The 13,218-nt window shown below is 41.5% G+C and overlaps 1 protein-coding gene across 8 annotated transcripts in view; it reads right to left on the bottom strand.

Annotated features, from left to right (window-relative positions):
- The window catches only part of ZNF521 (zinc finger protein 521), a 231,554-nt gene that overhangs the window by 216,461 nt on the left and 1,875 nt on the right, over positions 1 to 13,218 (bottom strand). The gene's annotated exons all lie outside the window — the stretch shown is intronic.

Here is a 13,218-nt window from a genome sequence, read left to right as displayed (position 1 = left end):
ACATGATAGAATACCACTAAAAGGAGAGGCCTCAGGAAACCAGAACAATAGCTTATGAATCCAGACCCTGAGTAAGTGATGCTACTGCTTAGTAGCTCTTCCAGATGCACTTGAAATAATGTTGTCGTGAAAGCAGCAATATTCCTTGCCTGTACAATTATGCATTTGTGACCACAGGTCACTTATTTTGTTAGCCGTTGAAATTCTTTTTGATTGACTTATCTCTTAAAACATCAAATCCCTACCACATATCTTCCCAGTGCAGCTTCTGAAAAACAAAACAACCAAGAAACCCAAATACTAAAATTTCTAAAAAGCCCAGATCAACACAACTGTGACATCACATTTCTTGAGAGTGAGTTGGTTGCTGATTTCTTTTTTTGTTTGTCTCAACAGAGGAAAATAGAATTCCAGCATGTCAACTCCATCTCCTATTATAAAAGCATGTGGCTTGGACAGATACCAGTTTCTAAAATTTCCTTGCAAATATGCATCTCTAAACAGAAGCTGCATTGATGTGAAAGGTTAGGACACTTCTGCCTGGTACAGCCGGTGCCCAAGGCAAACTGTGCTTCACCTCAGAGCATCTCTCATGCTTGTGCTAGGGAACATCCATACTGAGACCAATTCCACCTTTTGAAGTAAATATATATGTAAGTAGTACTATCGAAGACAGTTCTGGGAGGAAAACCTCAGGGGATATTCATATAGTGGTCCTAAAAATGGAGTTAATCTCCTGACTGCTCCACAGCAACACCAGATGATCAGGGAGGATTTCATCCCTTCTCCTTACAGTTTCTTCACAGGACAAATAGTTTGCCCATCAATTAGTACAAAATATACCCAGCTTTTCTAGTTTGTAGAACCTCACTCACATTCCACTGCCTAACCCTCTCTGAAGAGTTAATCTGTAGCTTCAGCACTCTAAGGAAGAGCACAAGTCATTTCTGGTTGATGCCTGGGAAAAATCTTGTATGGCAAAGAAATGGATAAAATTAGAAATGTGAAAAGGGACATTTTCACTGAAAGGGAAGCCTTTTGGAGAACCCTGGCTAAGATTTATAGCTTCAGTGCTATTACAAACCATAATGAAATAAAAGCAAAAGATAATTGAAAAAAAGCCTATTTTCTTCTAGTCTAGGTGGGTTAATAAATTTAAAAAAGAAAAAAAAAAAAGCAAAGCAAAAAAAAACCTGCCCTGAATATCTGAGCCTCTTTGTCAAACAAAGCAGGAGAAGCCACATATTCCAAAATAAACCATAAAAACAGACCGCTATTGATTTTATCCTTCCTAAAACACATTCCTTGAGAGATGTGAAAATAAACCTAATATAGCAACCAAAACTGCCAGAGAAAAGAAGTTTGGAATATATATTTTTAACTTGCACTTAGCATTTCCTATAATTCAATACCTGATCCATACATTGCCATTAGCATACGACCAGTAACTCAATTTAAAGCCATTCTGCACAAAAGCCTTTTTCTAGGACAGAAACTTTGCCAAGTGCCACTTCTATCTACATGTTTGAATAATATCTGCAGACAAGTAATAGAGACACCAGCTGTATTAGCATAATCAATACACAATTTACTGAGTTACCCAGACAGAACAGAAATAAAGCCTGTGTACTGTTATTTCACTACCTACAAATTACTGTAATTCCTGGAAGTATCACTCTTTTCTTCTCTTTCCTCCATACATTAAAAAAAAAAAAAAAAGAAGAGGACATTCATGCCGTGTCCAGGTGGATATTAAAAATGATTAAATAGATTAATCACATAGACAGAAGGCAAATTTAAGAGTCAGTTACAGGAGGTGCTGAGCATCCTCTGACTCTATTAAATTCAATAGCTTTTGAAGATGTTTCACACTTCGCAGTAACGTGCTGTAGAAAAAGAACTCCTTAAGGGTTTGATCAAAATACAAACTGAAATTAAGGCAGCTAAAGAGTAGCATTAATGCCAGATCAGATGCCAACATATCACCTGCTCAGGCTACACCTTGCTCTGCCTTCTGTCCTCCCTGGGCACTGCTGCTTTAAGGCTCAGCCTTTCAACTCATCCTGCCAGCACGTCAGCTCACACTCACACCACCACTATGCAGCAATTCAGAGAATGAACCCTGGAAGTTTACAATCATCTCAGACTGCTTCAAAATGTTCTGTAAAGAAAACCAGCATTCAAAAAACTTCAGAACTACCAAGAAAGTAGTGAGCAGCAATAGCCAGTGTCAGCACACATTTACCAGCTACCGCCCAGCAACTCAATCGCTATTTTAGCTCCTATGTGTGCACGTACCCCATGTGCACAGTGTGAGAAGAGCTAGGGAGAGAAAAAAAGAGACATTTGCATATTAACATTTCAAATATCTGCATTCCAGAACTCTACTGAAAATTAGCTCAGTGCGCATGGCCACAGTTGTACATCAATCCTGTTAATCACATACATGAACGTTTCTGATTTGTTTTCCTTCTTGTTATGACACCCCTTTTTCACTTCTCCCCACCATCCCTGCAATGTAACAAAGTCCTCTTAATATTAAGAAATTACTTTCTTTCTCCAAGAGATTCCTGTTACAGGAAGGATTCTTCTTGCACCTTCTCTCTAGCCCATCTCAACCTCCAGCTTTTTTTTCCTCTCCTTTCCTGCTTTTTTCTTCTTCCTCCCTATGTCGTTCTTGTATAAAGACTAAATTAGGAGTTCCCAATTGGACAGGAATGGCTGGAAAATATCACTGTTCTGCTAAAATATTTTCCTAGGCAGCACACAAGCATAAAAATGATAAACTTAATTGGAAAGAAACTATTCTTAAGAAATCCTTTGGATAGTCTTTGCACCCTTGATCTCCACACTGACAGTATCCAAATGTGACAGCTGAGGACACCGAGTTTTACACACTGTGGTCAGATTAGACAGAAGGCACTCCTTCCTGAAGCAGAAGGAGAATCCTACCAAAAGCTGGGGACAGAGGATATCTTTTTCTAGACAGAGATGGGAAGGATTAATCCTGCACAGACTGCTAATTTTGCTTCCCTAGATATCTTGCAGAAAACTTAGGCTACGCCTACATATATTCATATTTTTGTTACTTAAGGTAAACTTTAAATAGTATGTTACCTTTTCCAAGATACTATTCTCCAAAGAGTCTTAAAGATTTTAAAAACCACCAGTAAATTCCAGATACCCCTAAGACTTTGTACTGTGCAGTGTAACAGACAATTATGGACATCCAAGGCAAATCTGGGACAACGATGAAAGCAAACAAAACAAAGCAAGAGGGAGTCTCTGCAACTCAAAACTTAGTTCTAGGGTAAGGATGTTCAGCTGTCCTGTCTGTTTTAAACTGAGCACTCCACCTTCATTTCTGGTAAAGTGACTGTGGACAACCAGTCCCTTTGAGGAAAGGCACTAAGATAAACTTCAGTTACCAAACCCAGTACTTAATAGGAACACTGCAAGAGCATTTTCTTTCTGTACACTGAAGTTACGTATCACTTAAGCTTTCTTACTCTCCTCTCTCAAAGGGACATAATTAAGAATTTGCACTGTTTCTATGGCCCTGCATTTTCAACTGTGCTTAGAAAACAGGAAATTCATTAAACTGTCTGCAGATGCCTAAGCTCCACAAGAAAGAGCAATCTGAATCAAACCGGTGCATAGATTGCAGAACTCCAGTTTAGTCAACATTACACAAGTCTGAAAACAGAAGATCGAAGGAAGGAATATGAGGACCTACAATCAAGGTTACTGCAGTTGGCAACAACATCTGAAAATGAGGAACTTGGTCTGAGGAGTTGGGACCATGTGACACCATTCTAATAACATCAAAGAAAAAGACAGCTTTTTGCTTTGAATCCACTTTGTAATGTCACATATTGAGTCAAAACACACCCCTTTCAATTTAGATTATCCCTGATTTACCAGAGATATGAATCTGTTTTGAACCATGATTTTGTAGACTTGTTTTTAATCCTTCAAAATTTCAGCTCTGTTACAGATGACTTTCTAGCATCTAGGTCACCACTTCAGTCCATATTCCACAAATGGGCTTAGAAGCCCAAAAAACTAGTGAGGGGACCCTGCATCTAAATTGCCACAAGGTCTGCTCAGTCACCACTCAGGTCAGGCAGTACCAACGGTTTTTTATCATCCGGGCTTTCTCAGCACTGTGCAGCTCAGTGCTGAAATTAAACCAAAGCCCCACCACAGCTGGCTTGTAAAATATCAAGTCCCACTTTCCTTGGACGTGGATGCATTCTTACAGGGTTTTTTTGAGAGCTTGCTTGGTCGCTACAAGATGCTAGCAGAAAACATGTGAGTTTCAGTATCTCTTCCTTTCCCCCTCTTGCCCACACCCACTGTTTAGATCACTCAGCCAGGATGTGGGTGGCACATGCTCAACTTTCTTCTTTACCATAAGGATTTAAATTCTTGTCATGAGCTTCCTAGAACAAAAACCACTTACCCTCAGACTTGTTGTGTGCTCATTCATTGCTACTGAAGCTGTTGTACCTCATCTACAATATTCACTGAACAAAAATGAAGGAGAATTAGCGTGATACTACATCCTTGTGGTCAGGGCACTCACCTGGGAAACAGGACACCTGGATTCCAGTTCTAATTTCTCTGAAATAACTCATTAGAAAAAATACTACAGTAAGTAGTTGGCAGACCAGGACCTAGGTCTCTTCTTTCTATGTGGGTACTCAAACCATCAGATGTGTGTGAGCACTCCTTCTTACCCCTTTTCTTCAACAATTATTCAATTACACTTTTGAGGAGGGGAATGTCACTGGCAAGAAGGGCCACACTTTGCTGCATAATGACTGATATACTCCCTGGGAGACAGCAGATTCAAACACCCCCAGCCAAAGCACAGAACAGAACCCCCATCTCTCACATTCTAGCAGAGTAAATAACTCCTCAGTCAGGGGGAAAGGAAGAGCAGAAGCACAGCTCCCCAGTTCATTCTGTTCTGGGAGAAAAAGAACAACCTGTTCCCAGTCTCCAACAGCAGGGCCAGAGCAGTGACTGCTGATGACAAGGTAGTCACAGGTGCTAATGTATCCACATCTAGGATGAGAGGAGGTAAGATACACTATTCTTTCTGCGTACTTCATGCTGTCTGCACAATGCATTTCCTACTCACCAACATTCATAAGCTCCTAACCTGCCTAAGAATTGTACAAAGAATCTAAGTACCTGATGCAAGGTGCTAATGCCACTAGGCAACCAGTCACATGAAAACCAAGTACTGCAGCACCCAAGCCCTATGTTTGGGTCTGTCCTTCAGAGCTTTCTTTGTTGATTTATGTTTCTACCTGGTGAGTCCTCTACTCATCAGATTCATTTGAAAAAGGGCAAAGTGAATCTTATCCTACAACCTAGTCCTACAGAAATCATTACATCCAACCCTTTTTCAGCAGTCACACTCATAGACCAATGGCAATCTGTTTCCTCCTCCCATCTTCAGAGCAAAAATGTTACATCAGCATGGATCTTGACATCCTGTTGTCCTGGAACCCGTGAATCAGAAAGTTCCTTCCTTGCAATTGTATTCTTTGGAGGTGGAAAATAATTAACTTCCCCATCTCCCCACCCCCTTCCTACTGCCACTGTCAAGTTTAGGAATTCACTTGGCTGTTTTCTTTTCCAGACAGTCATCACAACTCAGTGCCAGAGAAAGTTTTGTTGATCAAAGCGCAGCCTGGTCTTCCCAAGGACAATGACTCACTACATCACATCATAAGGTCCAGCAACACAGCAGGTAGCACAGCTTTTTGTTTTTAAAGTTCCTTTCAAGAAGTTAAGGAGTCAGTAATGGAAGCTGAACTAGATAGGCTACCAAAAGGAGCGAACAAAAAATAAAAATCCAAAATTCAATTATCTGAGATTTCATCACCTGATACATATTTTCCTGGCAAAATATAAGCTAATATTAGTAAGGTCATACCTTTCAGAGGTTGTTTTCAAAATCCATTTACTGTGAAGTTAACCAAGACATTTACATTGAAAAGTGCTCTACCTTTTCCACACTCACGCAGAACACTGAGAGTTTGCACAAGAACTTAGGAGAGATTTTGGATTTCACGTAGCACAGGAAAAACAAAAAACCTATTGTGTTTTATCACCCCTCTAAAAATGGGGTTGGGAAGAGAGAAGCACTGCTTCTCTTGGTAGCAGCATCCTGACCACATGTCTTAGGGCAAAATGGCATTGTGCTTCAGCCTAGGGGCTGTTTAACTTGTGACTGGCATTTTCAAATTTGTAAGAAGAGTATGGTAGTTACAGATCCTTCACTTTTAAAGAATCATAATAAGCACTTGTCAAACCAGAAAAGAAGGCAGCAGGGGCAGGGGGGTGACTACATCAACAGACTTATCAAATGACTTAAGAAAAAATGCTCAGAGGAATAAAAACTCTAACCTTAAAAAGAACAATTTCACCTAACTGTGCCTGCATTTAAAAGTGAAAGTATCAGATGAAACACTCAAAAAGCACCTCTCTGCCTTGCTCCCATGATAAGAAAAAAGAGGAAGAAAATAACACCAAGGAAAACACATCCACCCCAAAAAATCTAAAATTCCACTGGGCATTGATAGTGCTGGATCAGTGAGCAACAATCCTACAGCCCTTTCAAGTACACATTACACAGATTCAACTGCACAAAAAAAAACAACAAAAAAACTTGTGCAGCATCAATTCAGATAGAGGAAAAGCCAAAAGGCTCACATGCATGCACAACAGAAGGACAACCTAGACTAAATCATAAAAAAAAGGAGGGAAAAAATCTCCTGCATTCTTTCTTCAATAATAACGCACTATAGAGGGAAAATAAAAATTTTTTAAACTAATGGACTTTGAAGGCAAAAGAAAAAAAACAAGCAAACAAACAAAAAAAAACAAAACAAGGAAGTGTCAACAATGTTAATGGCTAATGTCAATCTGGGGGGACAGTGGTCCTGGTTTTAAATCTTTGCACTGGAAGAAGGGGATTTTGTGCAGACTTGCAGAAGCACATACAGGACAGAAGAGCATAAAGTAGATTTCTTGGAAAGCAGGAGGGTTGAATTAAAACGTTAATTATAACATGTTGTAATAAAGATACCCCCAAGATCAGCCCTATCTTTTTTTGCTATAGTGCAGTCCCTAGGCATATGGCTAAGTATTCCCTGATCATTATCCTAGATAAAACCGAAGCTACTGAAGTTTAGGGAAGTTGTATCTAACAGAATTTCTTTCATCTCTAATAATTGCTAAACTAGCATAATTGCTCATACTTGAGGTGAAATAGAACCCAAGTTGCCTAAAAGTTAAAACAAAAACAAACCTCGCCACCTCTTTATGTGCCTTTTTTTTTTTTTTTTTTGGTCAGAATCCTTTGCCAAGAATTGCATTTTGATTTAAAAGCATTTAAAATCTTCACATGTGCTATCCGACTTTTCCAGAAGAGAACAACTGAGAAAGCGGAATGCTTTTCTACTAACAGTGCTGCAAAATATATTTGAAAACAGACATCTACTTTTTCACAGCATCAAATAAAGGAGGCCAAAATCTTTGATTTGTTTGTTGTCCCTTCTGAGAAAGATAACATTTACATACGCACACATACATGTCAGGTCTCTGATTTAAGGGAAATAGAGTGTTTTCCCTACCAGGACTGATTTTGACCTCAAGTAGCTCTACAGGAATCAATGGAAACCTTAAAACACATCTGGGAAAAGATGCCGAGAGGTCTGTCTTGAGGTATCAGCATTTGTACTATATTTTCATCAATCTAAAAACAGAAACACAACTCCATCTACCTTATTTAAAATGTTTTATGAAGATAAAGCCACAAATCCATGTGGTCTATGTAAAACGTTAACAGTTCTTCTAGATCCTTTCCTCATTTACAAGTATTCAAAAGGCTTTTTTTTTTTTTCTTTTTCTCTTTCAAAATGCATGAGTCTCAACATACTGAATCTCCTGTTTCAGGAGAAAGAAATTAAGAGCTATTAAACCCACTGTAAATTAGACTGAAGGAATGACAGAGCAGAAGAAAGCCTTTCCAGACATCTTAGCTCATGGCGCATAGCGTTACCCCACTCACATTAGAAAAGTGCCTCCATCCTGACAGCTCCCTTCTTAACCAAGTTAGCAGCAGCTGGGGAAAACAACATCAAGCCGAACCAAACACACAGTTTTTCTGTCTCTGAACGTGTCTGTCACAAGTTTTCACTTTTGTGGAAGTGAGTTGTACAAGTAGCTGTTCAGATGGTCACACCTGATGGTACCTGTTCCTGAGTAGATGGTGATGGCCATAAAACTCATGCTGGCCCCAAATACGACGGGGTAACATTGCTCCAATTCTAAAGCTAATTGAGGCAGTCAGTAGCACTATGCGTGGCTAAATTCAATGAAAATTACTACAGGTTAGCAATGGTTTTGTTGTTTTATTGTTGTTTTTTTATTAATACATGAAGAAGCATCGTCAAGTCTAAGGAGAACACTATAAATAGCCCGCATTATACAAAGATTCTAATCTTAAATCCTCTCAGTAATTTGCTTTTTCAAGTACTCTTTTATGTTCAATATCTTAATTTTTGCCCTTTTTTGGACGGCCAAATACAAGCCAGCAACCCACTCATGCATCAAACAGATGTTTCTGCTTTTCGGGCCAAATGGAATTTCACGAATTTCTTGTTCCCTCCCTATGAAATGATGAGGGCAAAATAACAGAGTCCCTGAAATCAGCCTGTTCAGAAGTTCTTTGGACCGGCAACACTGGAACAGTAAGTCAAGTTCAGAGAAATCGTGCCAATACTAATTGCTGGTTTTGTTTATGCTGGATTGATTATAGTCTAATCAGCAGACAATCTAATGACTTCAGAGTCTAGTCCATGTAATTTAGAAGCTGGTTGGGGCTGAGGGTAAATATTCAAATAGTTGACAGAGACATAGAAATGTAAAGGCTACGGTCTGAAGGGGATCCAAATGTCAAATTCTCTCTAAACTGTTGTCCCTATTAAGATTTCTGTTTTGGTCCACTACCACTCCCCCACACAGCACTACAACACACCCTCACACCTCTGCATGGGAAACATCCTTTAGCTTTGAACTTACGATTAGAAAACAAGTCACATTAAAACACAGCCACATTTACTCAGCCCTCCAACACTCTGCATCAATTGAGGCACAGCTGTAAATTCAGCCGGGATAGAAAGAGGACTTAGGTTTGCTTAAAGAGAAGGAACATCATAGAGAGGCACTCTGGGCTTGCCAAAATATTTCAAGACACAAGATTTCTTTAAGAAGGGCACTGATTGGTAAAATACAGCAGATAATTCTTTTCCTTCTCATCTTTCTAGGAACTAACACTCACTAATTTCATTCCTGCAGTCACGTGTGGGATACAAAATTATAGGGAGAAAAATAGACTTTGAAGGAATAACTTCATTTTTTAAAAAGGGGAAGAAATCCCTTTCAAAGATCAGTGCTTTTATTTAATCTGCGGGGATGTTGTAGTTTCCTTGTGACGGCTTATCTAACACCTACAATTTCAGCAACCTTTATGGGTGACTTCAGCACTGAGTATTACCTGATTTTAGCTTAGAGAAACCTGAATTTAAAATTTAGTAGGCCTACGTTTTCATTCAGGTTTGCGTAAAGAATACCTCCTTTCTTTTTTTTTTAAAGTAACTATTTTTGTAACTTGAATTCATTTCTAAACAGGAAGTTTCACACCAAAAGCCCTCAGTAAGGGCAAAACAAAAACCTCAAGCCCTCCTGAAATTAAAACCCCGTAAAGCCAAAGGGCGCAAGCAGAGTGGTCAGTAACCTAAGTGTGATATCTATAAAGCATGCCAAGTCAGAAAAAAGGTTTAACATTCAGGTAGCCAAGTTAAACAAGATAAAAGCGAGCTGCTCTTCCCTCCTCATTTGCTTTCTCAGCCCAGGGGTCTCCAGCATGGTGTTCTTTAGGAGATGCTGCTGTCCTTAGGAGATAACAATGTTAAGGAGACATGCCAATCGCCCTTCTTCAGCACCCTGCACAGGGGCTCTTTTGGAGGCTTTCAGAAGAGTATCGTATCTCTGACTTACCTTTCCCCACCTGCTTCGCTTCCTGCTACCCTCCCTCCCCCACCAAATGTATGCATTAGCTGCTTTTCATCAGGTCAATGATACCTAATACGTTAAAAAAAAAACAAAAAACAGTAGGCAAGGAAAAGTGATAAATTAATCAGTAAAATAAGACATAGGTTAAGACTTCTGAGTTTTATGCAACTGACCCTTCTTCTGCCTAAAAGAACCTGGCAGTTGAACTTTTATTCCTCCTTCCTAGAATCATATAAGATATTCAAATCACCATTTTTCAGAAAGTTAAATCATCTCTTTTTTCAATCATTTCTGCTGCAACCCTGTAGTATATCTGTAAAAGACAGTATATTTTAGAGAAAGTACTTACTATCTCCTTGGGTAGATATTTTTATTACTTTTACATTGGACAGGGTTTGCCTAAATGTTTGCCATGCCTTTTTTTCTGAGAGGTGCACATCAGTAGGTGCTGGGGGACAGACAGAGTTGGCAACAAACCAGAAGAGAGAAAGAAAAAAAAAAAAGAGAGGGAGAAAAAAAAAAAAAGAAATAGGAAAGGATAGAAACGTAAACAGAAACCAGGGTAATTCAGAAGAATATTTTCAAAAAATAGAAGAAATTTAGTCATTAGCAAGTTCTTAACACCCACCATTTCAGATGAACATTAGTTTAACGCACTCAATATAAAAACTCAATTGTCATTTTGTTTTAATGTATTTACCTGCCTTGTATCACTATTCCCCTAAGATATAAGTTTCAAATTAAGTTATCAAAAGTGACAGACGTATCAAAAATACCTCTTCTATCCTCCCCCCAGAACGGATTGCTAAGTACATGACAAATTGGAAATGCAATGTGTAACTCTATATTTTATTTAGATGTGAAGCAGCACTCATAAGTTTAAATAACTAATTTACATGCAGTCAAAGAAGAATTTTTCAGAGAAGCAATTTAAAATACTGTTTATTTTTGTACTATAGAACTATATTTTTTCCTGACTACATCAGTAATACTTCAGAAATGGGGGATTTAAATAAATCCTGAGTTGTAATTCTCCTTGCAACATTACTTACAGCTTTTGTTTGTTCACTACAGATGAAGATGTAATAACTGATGGGCAGGCTCTTATCAATGAATTTAAATGCCGTGTCTACAGAAGCATCTTTAAACTCCTGAGATGAAGCACGTTATCAGCCCTGCAGAAATCTTGCCATCAGGCTGCTTTCAGAGTGCTGGTAATCTACTCACAAATGGACACGATTCAAGAAAAATAACACGGAGAAAATGAAAAAGATATCTGAACAAAGGCCACCAGGAACGATAACCTACTCCCCAAAGGTAATTACAGCAGCAATAATTACAGATGATGATTGATTTACTGCCTCCTTTTAGTTGAAAAACAGTAAATAAGATACTGTGGAGAAATCTGCAGCATCTCTGTCCTGAACATCAGGAGGTTTCCTTCAGACAGGAGTTTATTGTCAGCAACGCAAGCTACTCCAGCTGAACCACGCGATGTTGCTGTTTTCTCATGTCAGGGACTCTTAAGCTACCGGTGCATAGGGAAGGCAAAGTCCATACCTCCACATAAAATGGAAGCTGCATCTTTGGCTTTATTTAAGCAGGATGCTCGCAGGAAGGTATGTTTCACAGACCTTCTTTCTGGAGCACACCTAGCAAATAAGCACTAGTGAAGCATGTCTGTCAGGAGAACAATTTTCTCCATCTGCCCATCAATTCTGCACGTCTGTTATTTGCTCTGAAATACCTGGAGGTCTGGAGCTACCCTTCGGTTAAAGCTTCCCAGCACCTTTTTGCACACAAGGCCAACCGGCCTCCCTTCGGCCGGCTCCAAACTCTTTGGTGCACGTAAATAAATCCTCCCCGGGAAGCTCGGGATGTAAACACGTACGCTGGCTGCAGAACTTTCCCCGTGGAATCGCTGTTACGAGGCGAGGGCACAGCAGCTCGTTTGTTCCCCGCGAGATGCCAGACAAAAGCACCCCTGAACTGCACAAACTTCCCCCAGCAGCAGGTAAAGCAGCGCGTCCAAGGTTTTCAAAGAGTAAGCCTGCTCTAAAGCTCACCGAAGTCAACAGAAAGACTTGAGGAGGGCAACTCCTCGAAAGAGTTGTTCCAAACGAACGAGACAAGGCGAGGCGCGGCGCTGCCCGGTCCCGCTCCCCGGCGGCGGCACCGGGCCCACACCGCCCCCCGGGGACAGCGGAGGGTCCGCGCCCCGCGACGCGCACGCACGCAGCCCGAGCCTCCAGAAGTTGCCCCCGGCAGCCTCCCGTCTCTTCCCCCCCCCACCCGCAAAGCGGCCAACTTATTCGCGTTGCTGACCTGACGCAACTCAGGCTTTATTCAACTCCACTGCCGCGACCCGAAGGAAGGCGCGCATCCAGGGAGAGAGAGAGAGACGGTGATGGGAGGTGACAGCCACCCTCCCCGTCGCCGCTGCCGCCTTCCCCGCGCGGGCACCCGGGCCGGCGGCTCCTCGGGGGGCGGCCGCTCCTCAGGGGGAGCCGCGGGCGGGTGGAGGGGCGGCGGCGAGGCCAGGCCGCGCGGGGCGGGGAGGCGGAGCGGGGGGGCTCCGGGCCGGGACGCCGCAGCCTCCTCACAAGCCGCCCTTTGTCCTCCTGCGGGTCCCCCTCCTCCCGCTCGCCCAGGGGCCGCGCTCCCTCCCATCCCCAGAGTGCATGTATGGATGTACGCGTTTATTTATCGACACCCCCCCCTCCACTCCTACTCGCACATGCCCCCCTCCGCGGAGGGCGAGCGAGGGGCCGCTTCACGTGATAGCCGCCGCCACATTCCTCCACAGCCCCAACTCCGGCCCCGCATCGGGAACTTCGGCCGCCCCACCCCCACCGGGACCGGGCGAAGGGAAGAGAGGGGAAACCCACAACTTTTCATTAAAAAAATTATAAATTATAAATCAATAAATAAATAAATAAAAAGAGAAAGAGGAGAAGGGGAGGGAAAAAAAAAAAAAAAAAAAAAAAAAAAAAAAAAAGCGTGCGGCTCCGCACTCTGCACAACGGGCCAAGCTGTCAGCGCGGCTCCCGGCGGTAACTTTTGCAGAGGGCTCCCCGAATCGGAGCCGCTCCGGGGATGGATGAGGAGACCCCCCACCCC

Source organism: Lagopus muta, chromosome 3 (assembly GCF_023343835.1).
Source record: "Lagopus muta isolate bLagMut1 chromosome 3, bLagMut1 primary, whole genome shotgun sequence".
Lineage (NCBI taxonomy): Eukaryota > Metazoa > Chordata > Aves > Galliformes > Phasianidae > Lagopus > Lagopus muta.
The sequence above is the reverse complement of the archived record's forward strand: the minus strand, read 5'-3'. Positions and strand labels throughout refer to the sequence as shown.